Here is a 21,484-nt window from a genome sequence, read left to right as displayed (position 1 = left end):
AAAAAAAAAAAATTCCTTTTAAGCTCTACATCAAAGAGATATGGGTGTTTTGCTTACCACTATATTCCCCAGCATCTAATAGAGGAATAAATATATCAGTGAGCACTCAAAACTTTGCATAAATGAATAGATGGTCTGCTTTTATCTCTTATGTAAGAAACTTGCACTTAGTTAGAGTCTATCAGTAACTAGCTATGTAACTTTGGACAAGTTTCTTGATTTCTCAAGCTTTATTTTCCATTATACAACACAAAATGAGGTCAGGTAGGAGTTGGGGAGAAAGATTAGATGGTAAGTATGCTGAGGGCGAGGATCCTGTCTGTCTTACTCATTCTGCACCCCAGTGCCTAACAAAGTGGCTAGGGTATATTCAACCTTTTTTCAGATACATGGTGTGCAGCCATCAAACATGTATTGAACAGGCTAGGCGCAGTGGCTCACACCTGTAATCCCAGAACTTTGGGAGGCCGAGGTGGGCGGATCACTTGAGGTCAGGAGTTCAAGACCAGCATGGCCAACATGGTGAAACCCCATCTCTACTAAAAATACAAAAATTAGCCAGGTGTGCTGGCACACGCCTGTAATCCCAGCTACTCGGGAGGCTGAGGCAGGAGAATTGCTTGAGCCCGGGAGGCAGAAGCTGCAGTGAGCCAAGACTGCACCATTATACTCCAGCCTGGGCTACAGAGTGGGACTCCATCTCAAAAACAGCAACAACAACAACAACAAAAAATCAATCAAAAAAACATGTATTGAACAAAACTTCTTCCAGCCCTGATTCTACAATTCTTCACCATTTGCTTAAATTGTATTTGTTTTCTATACACACAGTATATACTTCAACAAGAAGATTTAAGATTTCTTCTCTACATTCAACTCAGCTATCAGTAAAGGTCTTTTAAAATTAGGATACGGCCGGGCCTGGTGGCTCACGCCTGTAATCCTACCACTTTGGGAGGCTAAGGAAGGTGGATCACTTGATGTCAGGAGTTCAAGAGCAGCTTGGCCAACAGGGTCAAACCCCATGTCTACTAAAAATACAAAAATTAGCCAGGTGTCATGGAGCATGCCTGTAATCCCAACTACTAGGGAAGCTGAGGCAGGACAATCACTTGAACCTGAGAGGCAGAAGTTGCAGTTAGCCAACACTGCGCCACTGCACTCCAGCCTGGGCAACATGGGGAAGACTCCATCTCAAAAAAAAAAAAAAAAAGTCTGGGCACAGTGGCTCACACTTGTAATTCCAGCACTTTGGGAGGCCGAGGCAGTCAGGAGATTGAGAACATCCTGGCTAACACAGTGAAACCCCATCTCTACTAAAAATACAAAAAATTAGCCGGGCATGGTGGCAGGCACCTGTAGTCCCAGCTACTAGGAGGCTGAGGCAGGAGAATGGCATGAACCCGGGAGGCAGAGTTTGCAGTGTGCCGAGATCGCGCCACTGTACTCCAGCCTGGGTAACAGAGCAAGACTCCATCTCAAAAAAATAAAAAATAAAAAATAACTAAAATACTTCCAACATATTCTCCACCTTTCCACTTTGCATGATGGTGATACTATTTATCCTCTAAATGCAGCTTTTAAAAAGGTAAGATTTGGATAGAGACAGGATGCCAGAAGCAGCACCATTTCCCAGATTCTTCACAGCTGGTTTTCTGCCGTTTGATTCTATGAGCCTGCCTGAAACACTATTAGAAGTACCTGGAATATCAGGTTAATTCATCTGTAATCCAAAAATGTATTCCAAGGTCAAATGTACTATTAATATTATTATTCCATCCGTCCAACCTTTAGCATAATTGATTGAAACCTGTATGCATTTATTTAGGTTCATGATTTTCACAGGATGCAACCAGCAAATACCATTTATTAATTATTTAGGATACCTTCTGTAGCATTATTATAGAAAATAACATGTAAAGGAACCTTGTGCCTTTAGAATACTATCATCTCTTGGCCAGGCGCGGTGGCTCACACCTGTAATCCCAGGACTTTGGAAAGTTGAGGCGGGTGGATCACTTGAGGTCAGTAGTTCAAGACCAACCTGGCCAACATGGCGATACCCCATCTCTACTAAAAATACAAAAATTAGCTGGGCCTGGTGTTGCGTGCCTATAGTCTTGGCTACTCAGGAGGCTGAGGCAGGAGAATCACTTGAAGCCAGGAGGCGGAGGTTGCAGTGAGCCAAGATTGCACCACTGCACTCCAGCTTGAGCGACAGAGCAAGACTCCATCTCAAAAAAAAAAAAAAAAAAAAAAAAGGCCAGGCGCAGTAGCTCACACCTGTAATCTCAGCACTTTGGGAGGCCAAGACAGGCGAATCACTTGAGGTCAGGATTTCGAGACTAGCCTGGCCAACATGGCAAAACCCTGTCTCTACTAAAAATACAAAAATTAGCTAGGCATGGTGGTAGGTGCCTGTAATCCCAGCTACTCGGGAGGCTGCAGGAGGAGAATCACTGGAGCCCAGGAGGCGGAGGCTGCAGTGAGCCGAGATTGCGACACTGCACTCCAGACTGGGTGACAGGAGTGAGACTCTGTCTCCAAAAAAAAAAAAAAAAAAAGGAATACTATCATCTCCAAATTAGGTGTGGCCTTAGAAAAGCTGGCGTATCTCTGCTATCAGGTAGTAATGACTAATACATTCAAGAACCTCAGCTTGCACAAAGTATTACGGCTGACGTATTCCCAAATTATCCTTGATTTTAAAGTCTAATAACAAGTAACTTTTTAGATATTAACTCATATAGCATTTTACAGTCTGTAATCTACCATTTAACACTGACTTTGTTTTCATTCAATCAATCATCTACTATGTGTCAAACATGCTGCTAGCCAAGGAGCCCACAAACTCTTGTCAAGGGCCACACAACAAATATTTTAGGCTTTGCTGGCCATACAGTCTGTCATAGTACTCAACTCTGCTGTTGCAATGCAAAAGCTGCACTGACAATATGTTAATGAATGAGCATGGCTGTGTCCTAATTAAACTTTATTTACAAAAAGAGGCAGCAGGCCATTTTTGGCTTGGCAACCCCTGTGTTAGCCTATGGGGAGATAGCAATAAAACATTTTTTAATTAAAATTTGAATAAATAAAATACACACAGAGCCTATCAGATCTGGATAAGTGCTATAGAGAAAATGAAGCAGGGTAAAGGTGATACAGAGCCAGGGCCTCACCAATATGGTGACATTTGAGCCCGACCGCTGAAGTAAGGAAGAGGAAAAGCCATACTACCCGCATGGGAAAAGCATTCTAGGAGAGGCAACAGCAAGCACAAATGTTCTGAAGAAGAAACAACCTGGCATCTTAGAAAAACAGCAAGGATGTCACTGTGGCTAAAGGAACATGAGCAGTGGAGAGTCATAGGAAATCAGGCCAGAGGAGTAAACTGAAGTCAGACTTTGTACAACCTTTTAGTCCACTGTCACAACTTTGGCTTTTACTCTAAAATGGAAAACCACTGGAAGATCTTGAGCAAAGAAGTGACAACCTCACTTGACTTCATTTTAAGGGGATCATTCTGGAGGTCTGTTGAGAAAAGACTGCACAAAGACAAGGACAGAAAGAGAGAGAACTCAATCAGAAGACTAATGTAACAATCCAGGAAAGAGAGGACAGCAGTTTGAATCTGAGTGGTAGTAGCAGAGAGGGTGGTAAGGTTCAGTACGTATTCTCAAAGTAAAACAAGATGAAATGTGATATGTACAGGGAGAGAGGCATCAAGGATGATTCCAAGGTTTTTGTGGCAAGTAACTGGAAGGACAGTCTATTTACTGAAGTGGAGATGACTGTGAAAGAGGCATGGGGATTCACATGAAGTTTGAGATGCCTATTATATCCACGATTAGACATGCACATAGAGATGTTAAGTGGCCAGTGGGATATACAAGTTCGGTGTTAATATTATTTTACATTACGATTGTTCCCAGTATATGTCTGCTCTCTCCAACTGTGTTATAAAATCCTTAAGAACAAGAACACCTCACTTTCACTTTATTCACAAGTGATAGTATCAAGACTAATTCTTACTTTTTTTTTAACCAAATCTGCCTTGATCTTGGAACTCTTACTTTATACACAATTTTGATAGAGTTATAATTCTAGTTCCTGAATCCACCAAAAATAGAAGTAGCAAATTTAAAATGGGGGCGGGGGGAAAGCAGCTATCACTGACAGCTGACAAAGGAATACACAGAAAAGAAAGCATAAAAAGCTGACAAAAACTAGCCTATGGGGAGATAGCACCTGTAATCTCAGCACTTTGGAAGGCCAAGGTGGGAGGATAGCTTGAAGCCAGGAATTCAAAATCAGAGCAGGCACCATAGTGAGACTCCATCTCTACAAAAACTAAAAAAAAAATTAGTCAGGTGTGGTGGTGCACACCTACAGTCCCAGCTACTTGGGAGGCTGAAGTGGGAGGATCACTTGAGCTTGGGAGGTCAAGGCTACAGTGAGCTGTGATTACACTGCTGCACTCCAGCCTAGATGACAGAGCAAGAGATCCTGTCTTAAAAAAAAAAAAAAAAATTTGACAAAAACTAGAAAGATCTAGCATTCCAAGATTATTATTTACTATAGGTATTACACAAACAACTGTACATATATGTCAGTATCCTCCCGAATTCAAGCAATCCTCCCGCCTCAGCCTCCCAAGTAGCTGGGATTACCAGCATGCACCACCATGACCAGCTAATTTTTGTATTTTTAGTATAGACAGGGTTTCACCATGTTGGCCAGGCTGGTCTTTAACTCCTGACCTCAAGTGGTCCACCAGCCTTGGCCTCCCAAACCAAAGGCATTGTTCTGACAGCACAAAATTTTTCCAAATATCTTTAGTTACATTTAATGTAATTTTCAAATGTCATATTTTAAAGTATTGTTATTTAAAATGGAAGAAATTGTATGCAAAACAGTAAATGTCAATTATCTGAAAAATTTATATATGTGTTATCCTCACAGGTTTATTAGAAGGCAGATGAAATTATATACATGAAAGTTGTCTAATAAACATTTATTTGGACTCATCCTGTACTAAAAATGGTAGCTGTTTAAGAAAAAGCAAGCTATCATTCAAGCTCAAGTCTCTCCTTTTTTTGAGACAGTCTCACTCTCTCATCCAGGCTGGGGTGCAGTGCTGCCATCTCAGCTCACTGCAACCTCAGCTCACTGCAACCTCTACCTCCCGAGTTCAAGTGATTCTCCTGCCTCAGCCTCCCAAGTAGCTGGGATTTTTTTGTATTTTTTTGTATTTTTAGTAGAGACGAGGTTTTGCCACATTGGCCAGGCTAGTCTGGATCTCCTGAACTCAGGCGATCCACCTGGCTCAGCCTCCCAAAGTGCTGGGAATTCAAGCGTGAGCCACGGCACCCAGCCCAAGCTCAAGTCTCTTCTTGAGAGATGGACATATAAACAATTATAACACAATGTCATCAGTAAAATGAATACAGATGTTGAATTCAGACATCTGGGTTTAAATTTTGACACTGTGTCAAAATTTAAGTGTGTAATTTTAGGCACGTTACCAACATCTCTGGACAATTATTAAAAAGATTATATATAAACATGTAAAGCATCTAGCACATAGGAAATGAATGGTAGCTAATGATAATCCTCATACAGACATGATACAATGAAATAATAATGATGGGTTAAACCAGGTGCCATCACACTTTTTCTGAAAAGAGCAAGATACCAAATATTTTAGGCTTTGCAAGCCATACAATCTGTATTGCAACCACTCAAATCTGCTGCTGCAGTGTGAAAGCAGCCATAGACAATACGAAAAAGAAAAAAAAATGAGGATAGCTGTGTTCCAACACAAGTATTTTTCAGGGACACTGATACTTGAATTTAATATAATTTTCATGTGTCACAAAATATTCTTCTTTTTATTCTTTCAACCACTTAAAAGTATAAGAACCATTCTTAGCTTGTAGGCCATACAACGACAGGCAGCAGGCCAGATCTGACCTGTCCGTGAACAGTAGTTTACCAACCCCTGGTATATAGGAATGCTGGGGATGAAGACAGTGATCAGAACAGATGACTCTGTTCTCTGTTCCCCTGCGAAAATAAGGTTTGGCAGTTGGAGGGGCAAAAACAGCATACATTTGGCTGCTTGACACGTAACTATTCTCCCCTATTCTCTTTGACTGGCTAATTTCTGTTCATCTTTCAAGTCTCTATCTAAACGTGACTACTCTAAGCAGGGCACAGTGGCTCACGCCTATAATCCCAGCACTTTGGGAAACCAAGGAAGGAGGATCACCTGAGGCCAGGAGCTGGAGATCAGATTAGGCAACATAGCAAGACCCTGTCTCTACAAAAAATTAGCTGGACATGGTGGCATGCACCTGTGGTCCCAGCTACTTGGGAGACTGAGGCGGGAGGATCACTTCGGCCCAGGAGTTCAAGGCTGCAGTGAGCTAAGATCATACAACTACACCCCAGTCTAGGCAACAGAGCAAGATCTCATCTCTTAAAAAAACAAAAAAAATATTTTTTAAAGTCACTAACTCCAGAACCTGCACTCTTCCCCTCCCTACCCCACTTAAGACTAATCTGATGCTTTCACTAGAGGCTTCCAAAGGACGCTGACAATTTCTATCATAGCATTCACCACATTAAACTGTAATTTCTGGTTTAATTGTCTTCCCTGCAAGATTGTAAATCCATGTAAGCAGGAACTTGTCTCTTGCTCAACATTATACCCCTAGCATCTAGCCCAGTGCCTGGCACACAGCAGGCGCTAGTAAATATCCACTGGAACGAATGAATCTAGCAAAAGTCAAGTCTCACATCCAGCAACAGCTCTTTCTGGAACCTGTCAGGACACAGATCCTTAGGCAGGTTCCCTATTTCCAAACAGTACTTTACTCTCCCCTCCCAGAACACAGGTCAAACTTCCCTCTTCTAACTCTCCCTTTTTCTTTGGCCAGATTTAAGGAATCTAAAGCTAATTCTCTTTGAAACTTCTTCCCTCCCTTCCCTTTCCAACCCTTGAGCTGAGGCCCCCAATTCCTTACTGTAATCTTGCTGTCATTTCCCCAGCACCCAGTTTCCAGGATATTTAAGAATAGGGTACTACGGGCAGGAAACAACAGGGAATAGAAAATCAATAAGCCATAACAGATAATTCCAGTTTGTGTGTGTGTGTGTGTGTGTGTGTAGACAGTGGCATGATCTTGGCTCACTGCAACCTCCGCCTCCCTGATTCAAGGGATTCTCATTTCTCATACCTCAGCCTCCCGAGCAATTGGGACTACAAGCACCCGCCACCACGCCCAGCTAACTCTTGTATTTTTAGTAGAGGCGAGATTTCACCATGTTGTCCAGGCTGGTCTCGAACTCCTGACCTCAGGTGATCCGCCCACCTTGGCCTCCCAAAATGCTGGGATTACAGGCGTAAGCCACCACGCCCAGCAAGAATTCCAGTTTTTGAATCACTGAAATAACAGCTTTTTACTTTTGACCACTTTGGCCCCAGGAGTAAATAAGAAGTAACAGAGCTCCAGCTCCTCCGCTTTTCCCTACACCTGCGCTGCCAGAAGTAAAGGGAACTTCCACTCTGCAGCTTCTTCACTACCTCTGTCCTTCATGTGCTTACACTACAATTTGCCTTGAGACATCAGGACTAATGTCATCATGATGTGTCCCTCTTTACATCACTCACCACAAAACTCCCAGGACTCTCAGGTCATTCTGAATCCTCAAACTTTCACCCCCTTTAATGACGGGCCTCCCCTTTCTCCACTCCTCCTCAATTCCCAAAATCTTTGCACCGTATCCCCTGGAACACATCAACTAAATCCCCTGTATCTTAAACCTCTTGTCTAAATGATCCCTTCACCATTTTGCTCTAAATGAAATCTAATTGCTCTAAAGCCACTGTTCTCTCTACAGTCCTATCCATAGTGTTTTCTCTCTCACACCCTAATACTAGAGGGCCTAGGGGTTAGAAGAGGTAAGGTTATTTACCTTGTACCTAGGTTCTGTTTCCAGATTATTCCCCCTTCCTTCCTGAAAAAAGCCTCCTGTCAAACCATACCACCACTACCCCCTTCTTCTTTACATTCATCTGGATATGCCTAGGTCACTTCTCAAGCCTTAAGCCTTGAAGACTTCAGTTCCTGGCTCACTGGGCTATCATTATTCCAGGAGATTTCAATGTTCATGTAGGTGACTGTTATGATGCTCAGACCTCTCAGTTCCTTTACCATCTCTCCTGAGACAATCTTGTCCTTTACCCTACTTTCCACTCACTCCCACAGTCAATATCCTAGACCTTGTTGTTACAATAATTAGAGTCCCCCACAATCTCCACTTCAGCAGCTCTACTCTCCAATCACCATTCTGTATCTTTTCAGATTGCTCCCTCTAGCACCCTAACTCCAACAATCCTTTGACCCCACCAGGATTTACAAGCCATTGATCCCATTCCCCTCTTACATCCTCATTTTCCTCCTAAGCGTCAAGTTCAAAGTCCATCACTATTATCATTCCCTTGTATATACCTCAAGTCTCATGACCCCTACTCTCATTTCATCATACCTGCCTGGCGAAACACCAACCCTGATTAAATACAACCCCTGTCAAGAAAAACAAAACCATTTAGGACATTCAGGAGGCAACTGGAAATTAGAAAAGTAACAGCTGGGCATGGTGGTGCATGCCTATACTCCCGACTACTTGGGAGACTGAGGAAGAAGGATCAACTGAGCCCAACAGGTCAAGGCTGTGGTGAGCTGTGTTTGTACCACTGCACTCCAGTCTGGGCGACAGAGTGAGACCCTGTCAGTCAATCAATCAATCAATCAATCAATCAATCAATAAAACAAAAACTAGGCCAAGCAGGTGGATCATTTGAGGTCAGGAGTTTAAGACCAGCCTGGCCAACATGGTGAAACCCCGTCTCTACTAAAAATACAAAAAAATTAGCCGGGCAGTGTGGTACATGGCTGTAATCCCAGCTACTCAGGAGGCTGAGGCAGAAGAATCACTTGAGTCTGGGAGGCAGAGGTTGCAGTGAGCTGACATCGCACCACTGCACTCCAGTCTGGGTGACAGAGTAAGACCCTGTCTGAAAAATAAATTAAATTTTAAAATAAAAACTAAAAAAGAAAAGAAAAAGAAACTGACAGAATATTTGATATCAAGGAATTGTTAAATCTTTTAGTATGGTAATGGTACTTTTTGGTAAGAGTCCATCTCTTTTAGAGAAACATGAAATATTTAAGCACAAAATATGATGTTTGGGATTGCTTCGAAATAATATGGAAAGGTAGAAATGGTTGAGGGTACAAATAAAACAAGATTAGCAGTGAGTAAATATTTGTTGAAACTGGGTGATGAGTACATGAGGGCTCTATTTACTTTTGTATGTTTAAAATCTTCCTGAACAATATGTTAAAAACAAAAAGCTGTCCATCTACTCTATGCCTACACCATGTAGCTAAATGTGGCTTTAAAAAGGAAAAAAAGAGCCAGATGCAATGGCTCATGCCTGTAATCCCAGCACTGTGGGAGGCAGAGGCAGGAGGATTACATGAGCCTAGGAGTTTGAGACTAGCCTGGTCAACGTAGGGAGACCTTGTCTCTACAAAAAATTTTAAAATTAGCCAGGCATGGCGGTACTTGGCTGTAGTTCCAGCTACTTGGGAGGGTCAGACAGGAGGATAGCTTTATCCCAGGAGTTTGAGACCAGCCTGGGCAACATAGTAAGACCTTGTCTCTACAAAAAAAAAAAAAAAAATCAAAAAATTAGTGGCACATGCCTGTGGTCCCAGCTACTTGGGAGACTGACGTGGGAGAATCGCTTCAGCCTGGGAGGTTGAAGGATGCAGTCAGCTATGCACCACAGTACTCAAGCCTGGCTGACAGCAAGATCCTATCTCAAAATTAAAACGAAATAATAAACACATTCATACTAAACAGTTCTCACATAAAATTCACAACAGCTAACTTCAAATCTCTTAGCTCAGCATGACAATCAAAACTTTTGCCTTATCCATTCATTCTCCCACTCCTCTATTTGGTACATTTTATGCCATTTTCTCTTTCCTCAAGCTATCAATGAACACTTTCTCGCCCATGCTCACTCCTAGCTGCTGTCCTTGCTGTCCTTCCTTCCACTTCCTCAGTGAAAGGCGGCGGCAATCATTACCACCATTTGCCCTGTCCTCTCTCCTGTTATTCACTGTAGATGAACTGACTGCTCTTACCTACAGCCAACTCCTCCACTTGAACGCCAACTCCTCCACTCCAAACCCTATTGCCAAGTCATTCCCCCTTCTCCCTCCTGCATCAGCAATATTTCCCTCTCTACTGGTGTATTCTCATCAGCACTGTAGAAACATACTCATAATTATCTCATTAAAAAAGATAAGCCGGCCGGGCGCGGTGGCTCAAGCCTGTAATCCCAGCACTTTGGGAGGCCGAGACGGGCGGATCACGAGGTCAGGAGATCGAGACCATCCTGGCTAACACGGTGAAACCCCGTCTCTACTAAAAAAAATACAAAAACTAGCCGGGCGAGGTGGCGGGCGCCTGTAGTCCCAGCTACTCGGGAGGCTGAGGCAGGAGAATGGCGTAAACCCGGGAGGCGGAGCTTGCAGTGAGCTGAGATCCGGCCACTGCACTCCAGCCTGGGCGACAGAGCAAGACTCCGTCTCAAAAAAAAAAAAAAAAAAAAAGATAAGCCATAACCGCAGTTTCCTCTCCAGCTACTTACCCGTTTCTCTGCTCTCCTTGACAGCAACACTCCAAGAAGCTGTAACTGTCTCCAATTCCCGTCTTCCCATTCTCTCTCAAAATCACCCCAAGAGGCTTTTGCTTCCTGACTAACCTACCAAAGCCTCTCCCGTCAAGATCACCAAACAACTTCCAAATTACTAAATCTGATGGTCAATTTTTAGTCATCTTACTTAGATATGTGCAACATCTAGTATACCATGTATATTCTTATTTTGTCTAAACATTCCCCTCTCCAGAATATAAACTCAAGGAAGACAGAGAAGGTCTGTTTTGTTCACAGTTTATCTCGAGCAATAAGAATAGTGCCTGGTACATAGTACCATATTTTTTTCGTATTTTAACATCTCTGAAAACCAAGCACAATTAATGACATAGTATAATTGCTATTTGTTTCTTTCAAGCACCTGAGGTACTACCAATCTGAAACAACTTTTAATTAGAATCTCTGCTTAAATTTTGTTGTACCACATAGGGAGTGTGAATTCAGACCTAGAACCAGTTTAAATTCCCATGAAAGTTTTTAGCCCTCCTACATACCATCAAAGTTGAGACACAAGCTGCCTTGCTATGTCTTTCTGTAAGGTGGGTTTACTTCTCATTTCCATTCTCATGTAGTTTCCCAGCTTTATGCATGGCCCTTAATAGACTGTCCATCTTGGGCTTATTTCCCTTTTCTAGTAGTACATCAAGTAATGGTGCATCTTATAACTGATGAAATCAGAAATAGCAATATAAGCATGTTATTACAGAAATGGAGGTAACAAAAATACTAACGAAAAAAGCTAAAAGTGCTTCTGAGAAAAGGGAAATAAAGGGGGGTGCTGCTTTTTTAAAACAAGCTTTACAAAACTATTTGATTCTATAAACCATATTCACACATAACTTTGATGAAAATGAACCCTGAAAACCAAAGGAAAAAAAAGAATTATATGCTCTTTGAGAAAAAAATTAGAAAAAAAGACACTAAGACGTATGTGGACATGGGGGAAATGCAGGGGTCAGAAGGTGAGAAGCCCTTGAGTCTGGCAAAGGCAAAATAAAGAGGAAGGACAAAAACAAAAGGAAGAAAAATCTAGGGCAGCTTTGCAAGTACTGGAGACAAAGCATGCTAAAACAGCCTAAGATAGAAAAAGTCAAAATTGTCAGGCTGTTTTCATTGAAATTGTAGGAAATAATACAGAAATAGACCTTTTCAACCGAGCTCCCTATTACCTAATGTACATCTCCACCTGGATATCCCACAGGAAACTCAAACTGAACATGTTCCTAGTAAAAGAGCTGTTTAACTCAAATCATTTTCTGGAAAACATGGGGGTGGGTGGGATTTCTGTATTTACATATAAAGGATTAAATGTGTGAGGGGAAAAAAAAAGAATATCCGTAATCCAAGTAAATATACCACCAATTAAATTTTCCATATTTCTCATGTTTAAAAATTTAACACATCTCAACTAAGTTCATCCACTCCCAAGCCTGTCCTTCTTCCTACAGTGCCCATGTAGGTGGCACTACTTAAGTCTCCCAGACAAGAAACCCAGGAAGTGACACACGTTCTTCCCCTTATTCTCCCATCTTCATCCAATCCAATCCTGCCTATTTCTAAATTCTCTTGAATTTATCTTTTCCATTCCACCTTCCTTCTATTAGGACTTCAATCTTCCCTGGAGTACACCAATATTCTGTAACATTCCAACCAGTCTCCACATAGCTGCTGAGGGGATCCTTCTACATTGAATGTAAGCCTGTTCATGGCATTCTCCTGCTTAAAACCCCCTTATCTAAAGTTCAAATTCAAGCTTCTTAGCATTACAAATAAAATTCTTTATGAACTGGCCCTAGTCTGGCCCCCATCCTCATTTAAAATTACTTATTCATTCGTTCATTCAGTCGGCCATCAAATTTTTTTTTTTTTTTTTTTTTTTTTTTTAATGAGACAGAGTCTCCCTCTGTCTCCCAGGCTGGAGTGCAGTGGCTTGATCTCACTGCAATCTGCACCTCCCTGGCCCAAACAATCCTCATACCTCAGCCTCCTGAGTAGCTGGGACCACAGGCTCACACCACTAATATTTGTATTTTTTGTAGAGATGGGTTTTTGCCATGTTGCCCAGGCTGGTCTCAAATTCCTGAGCTCAAATGATCTGCCCACCTCGGCCTCCCACAGTGCTGGGACTACAGATGTGGGCCATCATGCTCGGCCAATTTATCCTTTTTTTTTTTTTTTTGAGACAGAGTCTCGCTCTATTGCCGAGGCTGGAGTGCAGTGGCCAGATCTCAGCTCACTGCAAGCTCCGCCTGCCAGGTTTATGCCATTCTCCTGCCTCAGCCTCCCGAGTAGCTGGGACTACAGGTGCCCGCCACCTCGCCTGGCTAGTTTTTGTATTTTTTAGTAGAGACGGGGTTTCACCAGGTTAGCCAGGATGGTCTCGGTCTCGATCTCCTGACTTCGTGATCTGCCCGTCTCGGCCTCCCAAAGTGCTGGGATTACAGGCTTGAGCCACCACGCCCAGCCCCTTTTTTTTTTTTTTTTTTTTTTTTTAAGAGCTAGGAGTCTCACTCTGTCGCTCAAGCTGGAATGCAATGACATCATCATAGCTCACTGAAGCCTCAAACTCCTGGGCTCAAGTGGTCTTCCCACGCCAGCCTTCCAAGTAGTTAAGACAACAGGCACGCACTACCATACCCAGCTAGCTTTTTTTATTTTTTGTAGAGATAGGGTCTTGTTACGTTACCCAGGTTGGTCTCAAACTCCTGGCCTTAAGGGATCCTCCCATCTTAGCCTCCCAAAGCTGTGGCATTACAGGAGTGAGCCACAGCATCCAGCCGGCCAGTAAATATTTATTGAGCGCTTACAATATGCCAGGTTCTATACTAGGCACTGGGGAATATACTAGTGAGCAAAACAGAAATGTCTTGCACTCTCCTAGCTTACAGTCTAATGGAGGAAACTGCTCAAATACATGCACCCACTCAACATCATTTTAATACCCACTTGTATAAGCACTCTTCTCAGGACAGGAAATACAGTGACAAGCAAGACAAAGTTCCTACCCTCAGACAGTTTACATTCTAATAAAAAACTATGATACATGCCATGAAAATAAAGTTTAGGATGCGGTGATATCCACAGGGACAGAGAAACCTGAAACGAAGTGAGGAGTCAGCAAAGACTTCTCTCAGGAAGTGATAACTGAGGTCAGAGCCTAAAAATGAGAAGGTAATGACAAGGGAAGGGGTGGTGGCAGTGAAGAACATTCCAGTCAGAGGGAATAGCAAGTACAAAGGCCCTGAAGTGAGTGGGGACACAAGACATTAGGGAAATGGCCAGAGTAACCAGAGGGTAGGAATGGTGCCAGATGAAGCTAACAACATAGGCACTAAAATGTAAATAAAATAAATGATCACTGTGTTGGGAATGGATTATCAGGGGTACAAGAGTGGAATCAGAGAAGCTCATTTAAAAGGCTATTACAGAGCTGAAGTCCATAGTGGAAGCCAAATGATACACATGAATACCTGAATCAGACAGATGCCTAAAGGGCTAGGAGTTACAGAAGAGTTTAGGCCACAGGCCATGTACTCAGCCCAAAACCAGATGGAACTGAGCATAAATTAAGAAACAAAAAGGACTGCTCCATCCATGAAATGAGAAGTAGAAACAGCTCACTAGCTAGGAGAAGAGAAAGTCTTGCATTTGGGACTAGGAATGGAAAAAGTTACCTGGAAGAAACTGGATCCTAGTCCTGTACCATTCACAGATGTGAGATCTAAATTCATACTACACATGTGGTAGAGGGACCCAAGCTAACACTTTATCATAAATAAGATTCAGAACTGAAGAATGAAATAGTACCACAGTAGAAGCAAAGGAGAAACTATGCAGTAGGGAAGCTTCCACAATCTGAGGTACATAGGACTCAAGTTCAGAGTTAAAGAAAATACACACACACACACAGACAGAGAAACAAACCTCCCATGAGGAAATCAGCAATGAAAGACAGCACCCCAAGAAAAAGAATACGATGAAGACAAGGAGATGCTAAAACCCTTATACAGTGTTGATGGGAACATAAAACGGTGTAGCTGCTATGGAAAATGTATGACATGATCCGCTAATCTCACTTCTGGATATTTATCCAAAAGAACTGAAATCAGGATCTTGAGGGACACATGTTTACTGTAGCATTATTCACAATGGCCAAGATGTAGAAACAACCTAAATGTACATCAACGGATGAATTAACAATAAAATGTAGTATACACATACAATGGAACATTATTAAGCCTTTTAAAAGGAAATCTTGCCACATGTGACAACATGGATGAACCTTGCAGCATTATGCTAAGTGAAAGAAGCCAGTCACAGGACAAATAATGCATGATACCACTTACAGAGGTATATAAAATACACAAACACACAGATGCAGAAAGTAGCATGGTAGTTGCCAGGGGCTGGGGAGAGGGGGAAACGAAGAGTTGCTGTTCAGCAAGCTGATTAAGTTCTACAGGTCTGCTGTAAAAGATTGTCCTTATAGTTAATATTACAGTATTGTACAACAAAAGATTTGTTAGAAGGGTAGATTTCACGTTAAGTATTCTTACCACCAAAAAAAAGTAAAATAACAATCTGGGTCAGGCGTGGTGGCTCATACCTGTAATCCCAGCACTTTGGGAGGCTGAGGCGGGTGGATCACCTGAGGTCAGGAGTTCAAGACCAGCCTGATCAACATGATGAAACCCCGTCTCTAATAACAATACAAAAAAATTAGCTGGGCATGGTGACAGGCGCTTTAATCCCAGCTACTTGGGAGGCTGAGGCAGGAAAATTGCTTGAACCAGGGAGGAGGAGGTTGCAGTGAGCCAAGATCATGACATTGCATTCCATCCTCGGCAACAGAGTGAGACTCTATCTCAAAAAAAAAAAAATCTGAAAAACAAGGTTGTAGTGTCTCTAAGACAGGAACAACACAAGGATATTTACTTTCACTGCTTCTCTTCAACATTGTATTGGAGGTTCCAGCCAGAGCAATCAGGCAAAAAAAAGAAATAAAAGAAGGCTGGGCACAGTAGCTCACGCCTATAATCCCAGCACTTTGGGAGGCCAAGACAGGAGTGTTGAGACTAGCCTGGGGAACACAGTAAGACTCCATCTCTGTAAATAAGAAATATTTTAAATTTAAAAATTTTTAAATTAAGAAGTAAAAGGAATCCAGATTAAAAAGAAAAAAAAAGAAGTAAAACTGTCCCTTTTTTTTTTTTTTTTTGGCCCAAGACAGTGTCGCTCTATCACCTGGGCTGGAGTGCGGTGGTTCGATCTTGGCTCACTGCAACCTCCACCTCCCAAGTTCAAGGGATTCTCCTGCCTCAGCCTCCTGAGTAGCTGGGATTACAGGCCTCTGCCACCAAACCCAGCTAATTTTTTTTTTTTTTTTTGTATTTTTAGTAGAGACAGGGTTTCACCATGTTAGCCAGGCTGGTTTCGAACTCCTGACCTCAGGTGATCCGCCCGCCTCAGCCTCCCAAACTACTGGGATTACAGGTGTGAGGCACCGCACCCGGCCTTAAAGTTGTCTTTATTCATAGATGACATGATCATCTGTGAAAAAACTATCTGATGAAATCTAAAAAATAATAGTAAATGAGTTTAGCAAGGCTGCAGAATATAATGTCAATATAGAAAAATCTATTGTATTTTTTTTTTTTTTTTTTTTTGAGACGGATTCTTGCTCTGTAGCCCAGGCTGGAGTGCAGTGGCGCGATCTCGGCTCACTGCAAGCTCTGCCTCCCGGGTTCACGCCATTCTCCTGCCTCAGCCTCCCGAGTAGCTGGGACTACAGGCGCCCGCCACTGCGCCCAGCTAATTTTTTTTGTATTTTTAGTAGAGATGGGGTTTCACCGTGGTCTCGATCTCCTGACCTCGTGATCCACCTGCCTCGGCCTCCCAAAGTGCTGGGATTATAGGTGTAAGCCACCGCGCCTGGCCTGTGTTTTTATATACTAGCAACAATCACCAATGAAAACTACAAATACAAAGCACCAAATATAAAATCTGTAAAGATAAATCTGAAAAAAAAAAAGATGTGAAAGATCTGAACACTGAAGACTACACATCATGGAGAGAGATTAAAGACCTAAATGAAAGGAGTTATATATCTACCTGTTTACAGGTTAGAAGACTCAATATTGTCAGCATGCCAATTCTCCCCAAACTGATTCAATAGATTTAATGCAATCTCAATCAAAATCCCAGAAGACTTTTTTGCAGAATCCAGCAAACTAGTTCTCTATTTTTTTTTTTTTTTTTTGGAGACAAAGTCTTGCTCTGTCCCCCAGACAGGAGTGCAGTGGCTTGATCTCAGCTCGATGCAACCTCTGCCTCCTAAACTCAAGTGATCCGTCCCACCTCAGCCTCCCGAGTAGCCGCGACTGCAGGTGCACATCATGAAGCCGAGCTAATTTTTGTATTTTTGGTAAAGACAGGGTTTCGCTATGTTGCCCAGGCAACATGGGCTCAAGCAATCTGCCCACTACAGCCTCCCAAAGTGCTGGGATTACAGGGGTGGGTCACTATGCCCAGTCCAGCAAACTAGTTCTAAAATCCATATGAAAATGCAAAAGTCTTGGAATAGCAAAAAAGACTTTGAAAAACAAGTTGGAGGGCTGGCCACAGCGGTGGCTCATGCCTGTAATCTGAGACAGTAACGTCACTTGAGGCAAGAAGATCACTTGAGTCCAGGATTTCAACACCACCAGCCTGGGCAACATAGGGAGATCCTGTCTCTACAAAAATAAACATAAAAATAGCGGGGAACAGTGGCCTGCTATTGAAAGGAAATAAACAGATGAGCCTCAGTTTTCTTGTCGCATAAAACAGGAAAGCTATCAAAGACTACTGGGGTCACATCAAAAGGACAAAGGAGCCAAATTAAATGGGTTCCCACTGAACTACGATGAGACAATATGAACATCAATAAGAATAATGTCTATGGTGCCTGAAATATATTAAATACATAAATATCCATTAATTTATAATCACACTCTAAAACAAACAAAACACATTAGTCACTTTTGGAGGTTAGTGGGGCACTAAGTCATTTCATTATTCTAAATACAAAGATAAATAATTCTGCCTTTCCTGTACAAACCATATTTCAAAGTAATCAAAAAGTTAATGAAGGAAAAAGTCTTCTTTATAGAAAAATTCTACCTAATACAGAATAATAAAATTAGAAAAAAAATCCCTATTTTGTATGCCTTAAAATAAGAATGGATCTAGTCAACAATCATCAATGGCTGCTAAAATCACTGGATGAAAGGCTGATGGAGAACTTTTAGAAAAGGATGGATAATGTTGACAATACTAATCAAAAGTAGGGAGTGGGAAGAATAGAGGAAACTAAGAATGGAAAAAATGTTAATCACTGAAGCTAGACGAGTCTACATGAGAGTCAATTATATTATTCTTTCCATTTTTATTGTTGAAAATGTCCACAATTAAAAAGATATGAAGCCAATTGGTATAATTAAGATGAGACAAAGCACTGGTGAGTACACAGATGTTACTATATTACTCTCTTTTTTTTTTTTTTGGACAGAGTTTCACAGTTTTGCGCAGGCTGGAGTGGTGAAGTGGCGTGATCTCTGCTCACCACAACCTCCGCCCCCTAGGTTCAAGCAATTCTCCTGCCTCAGCCTCCCAAGTAGCTGGGATTTCAGGTGCCTGCCACCACACCTGGCTAATTTTTGTATTTTTAGTAAAGACGGGGTTTCACCATGTTGGCCAGGCTGGTCTCAAACTCCTGACCTCAGGTGATCCATCCACCTCAGCCTCCCAAAGTGCTGGGATTACAGGCGTGAGCCACCATGCCCGCCCTACTCTCTATTTTTATCTGTGGCTTTGAAATATATATATATATATATATATATATATATATATTTTTTTTTTTTTTTTTTTTTTTGAGACAGAGTCTCACTCTATTGCCCAGGCTGGAGTGCAGCGGCATGATCTCGGCTCACCGCAACCTCCACCTCCTGGGTTCAAGTAATTCTCCTGCCTCAGCCTCCTGAGTAGCTGGGACTACAGGCCCCCATCACCACGCCCGGCTAATTTTTGTATTTTCAGTAGAGACGGGGTTTCGCCATGTTGGCCAGGCTGGTCTCGAACTCCTAACCTCAGGTGATCCACCTGCCTCCACCTCCCAAAGTGCTGGGATTACAGGTGTGAGCCACCAACCCCAGCCTTAAATATTTCACAGTAAGCACGGTTTAAGGTGGAACTAAACTACCAAAAAATTAAGTAGGATTGAAGCATACAGAAGGAATATAACTTAAAGCATTCGTTTTTTTAATCACTCATCTTTAATAATAAAATAGGTTCCTATGCAGTACCTACCTCAGACATAAACTTAAGGTTCTGTTTAACAACAACCAAAAATAATAATAATAACAACAACAGTATGGAAAAGTGTCACTAAATAACATCAAGACCTTAAATATCATGATCTTATATTCATATCCAAGCAAAAAGACCAAGAATAAGTTAAACCAACTTGTTTACAAAAATAGTTATTTATCAAGTAATCTTTTATAGTAGAGCTGCCTCAATTAACTGCCTCAGACTTAATCTCAATTGTGTAGTTTATTTCCTTTCTTTCTTACCAGGGATAAAGTATCTGAATGAATGTGTCATTAAATAAGGGATATTTTCCCAAAAACAATAAAAAAGTTTAAAAATAAAAACTGTCATTTATAAAATACCAAATAAGGCCTCTGACTGAGAAAAGAAATCTATGTAATGTTTGGGCCATTAGCCTTTCTCTATTCAATCAGTCTCATCCAACTCACTCAGCCCAAACTTAAGACAGAAAAATTCTGACCGGGCAGGGTGGCTCACACATGTAATCCCAGCACTTTGGGAGGCCGAGGCGGGTGGATCACGAGGTCAGGAGATCAAGACCATCCTGGCTAACACAGTGAAACCTCGTCTCTACCAAAAAAAATACAAAAAAATTAGCCAGGTGTGATGGCAGGCTCCTGTAGTCCCATTTGCTCAGGAGGCTGAGTCAGGAGAATGAATGATGCAAACCAGGGAGGTGGAGCTTGCAGTGAGCCAAGATTGTGCCACTGCATTCCAGCCTGGGCAACAGAGCAAGACTCCGTCTCTTAAAAAATAAATAAATATGGCCGGGCGCGGTGGCTCAAGCCTGTAATCCCAGCACTTTGGGAGGCCGAGACGGGCGGATCACAAGGTCAGAAGATCGAGACCATCCTGGCTAACACGGTGAAACCCCGTCTCTACTAAAACTACAAAAAAAACTAGCCGGGCGAGGTGGCGGGCACCTGTAGTCCCAGCTACTCGGGAGGCTGAGGCAGGAGAATGGCATGAACCCGGGAGGCGGAGCTTGCAGTGAGCTGAGATCCGGCCACTGCACTCCAGCCTGGGCGACAGAGCGAGACTCCGTCTCAAAAAAAAATAATAAATAAATAAATAAATAAATAAATAAATAAATAAAATAAATAAAAAGAAAAATTCTGAAGTGTAAAGTGGTTTTGAATTTTACCAGTATATAAAATTATACATAAAAATTACTATATAAAGTAATATTTAACAAATTACTCAAAGTAGAATTTTCTATTTGTCTTTAATATGTATTCAATATAAATGCATATATTTCATCATGTTTGACACTCTTCTTTTATCCCTTTTTACTACAATCACCATGACATAAGAAAATTTAGGTTTCAACTGATGTTAAAGCACATTTCTATAACTGGTGGCTTTGTAAAAATTTACATACTATATATTTGACTTTTCTTTTTTTAATGTATATATTTTTTGAGACAGAGTCTAGCCCTGTTGCCCAGGCTGGAGTGCAATGGCACAATCTCGGCTCACTGCAACCTCCGCCTCCCGGGTTCAAGCGATGCTCCTGCCTCAGCCTCCTGAGTAGCTGGGATTACAGGCACGCGCCTCCATGCCCCGCTAATTTTTGTATTTTTAGTAGAGATGGGGTTTCACCACGTTGGCCAGGCTGGTCTCAAACTCCTGACCTCATGATCCACCCACCTCAGCCTCCCAAAGTGCTGGGATTACAGGATTGAGCCACCGCGCCCAGTACATTTGACATTTTAAAAGACAATAGAAAACAAATACTTCTAAATCCACAGATTACCCCACCTCTACCCCCACTTTCAGCTGAAAGGTTTTAAGAAAAAATCTTAGAGGTTATGAGGACCAGATGGAGCTTAAAAACAGATCCAGAATTTTTTTGTTTTTTAAGTTTAATTTAAAAGGGTTCTATGAGCCAGAGGAATTCCCAATTTACTTTGAAATTACCATACCTATTTTGCCATATCAAACATTTCAACTGTTAATTAAATGAACTACATAATATCCTTAAAAATCAGCCAGAGAGGAGAAAAACAAATCTCATCTTCATTATTGACTTCAAACCAAAACTTTCAAAGCAGTTCAACCTACTAAATATGTCTACTATAAGATTTTTTTTCTTAGAAAATAGTATTCCTGGCCAGGCGCAGTGGCCCAAGCCTGTAATCCCAGCACTTTGGGAGGCCGAGACGGGCGGATCACGAGGTCAGGAGATCGAGAACATCCTGACTAACATGGTGAAACCCCGTCTCTACCAAAAAAACACAAAAAACTAGCCGGGCGAGGTGGCGGGCGCCTATAGTCCCAGCTACTCGGGAGGCTGAGGCAGGAGAATGGCAT

At 41.9% G+C, this 21,484-nt stretch overlaps 1 protein-coding gene across 9 annotated transcripts in view; it reads right to left on the bottom strand.

Moving 5' to 3' along the window:
• Positions 1 to 21,484, bottom strand: part of SPATS2 (spermatogenesis associated serine rich 2) — a 172,715-nt gene that overhangs the window by 127,859 nt on the left and 23,372 nt on the right. The gene's annotated exons all lie outside the window — the stretch shown is intronic.

Source organism: Chlorocebus sabaeus, chromosome 11 (genome assembly GCF_047675955.1).
Source record: "Chlorocebus sabaeus isolate Y175 chromosome 11, mChlSab1.0.hap1, whole genome shotgun sequence".
In the NCBI taxonomy this organism is placed as follows: Eukaryota; Metazoa; Chordata; class Mammalia; order Primates; family Cercopithecidae; genus Chlorocebus; species Chlorocebus sabaeus.
The sequence above is the reverse complement of the archived record's forward strand: the minus strand, read 5'-3'. Positions and strand labels throughout refer to the sequence as shown.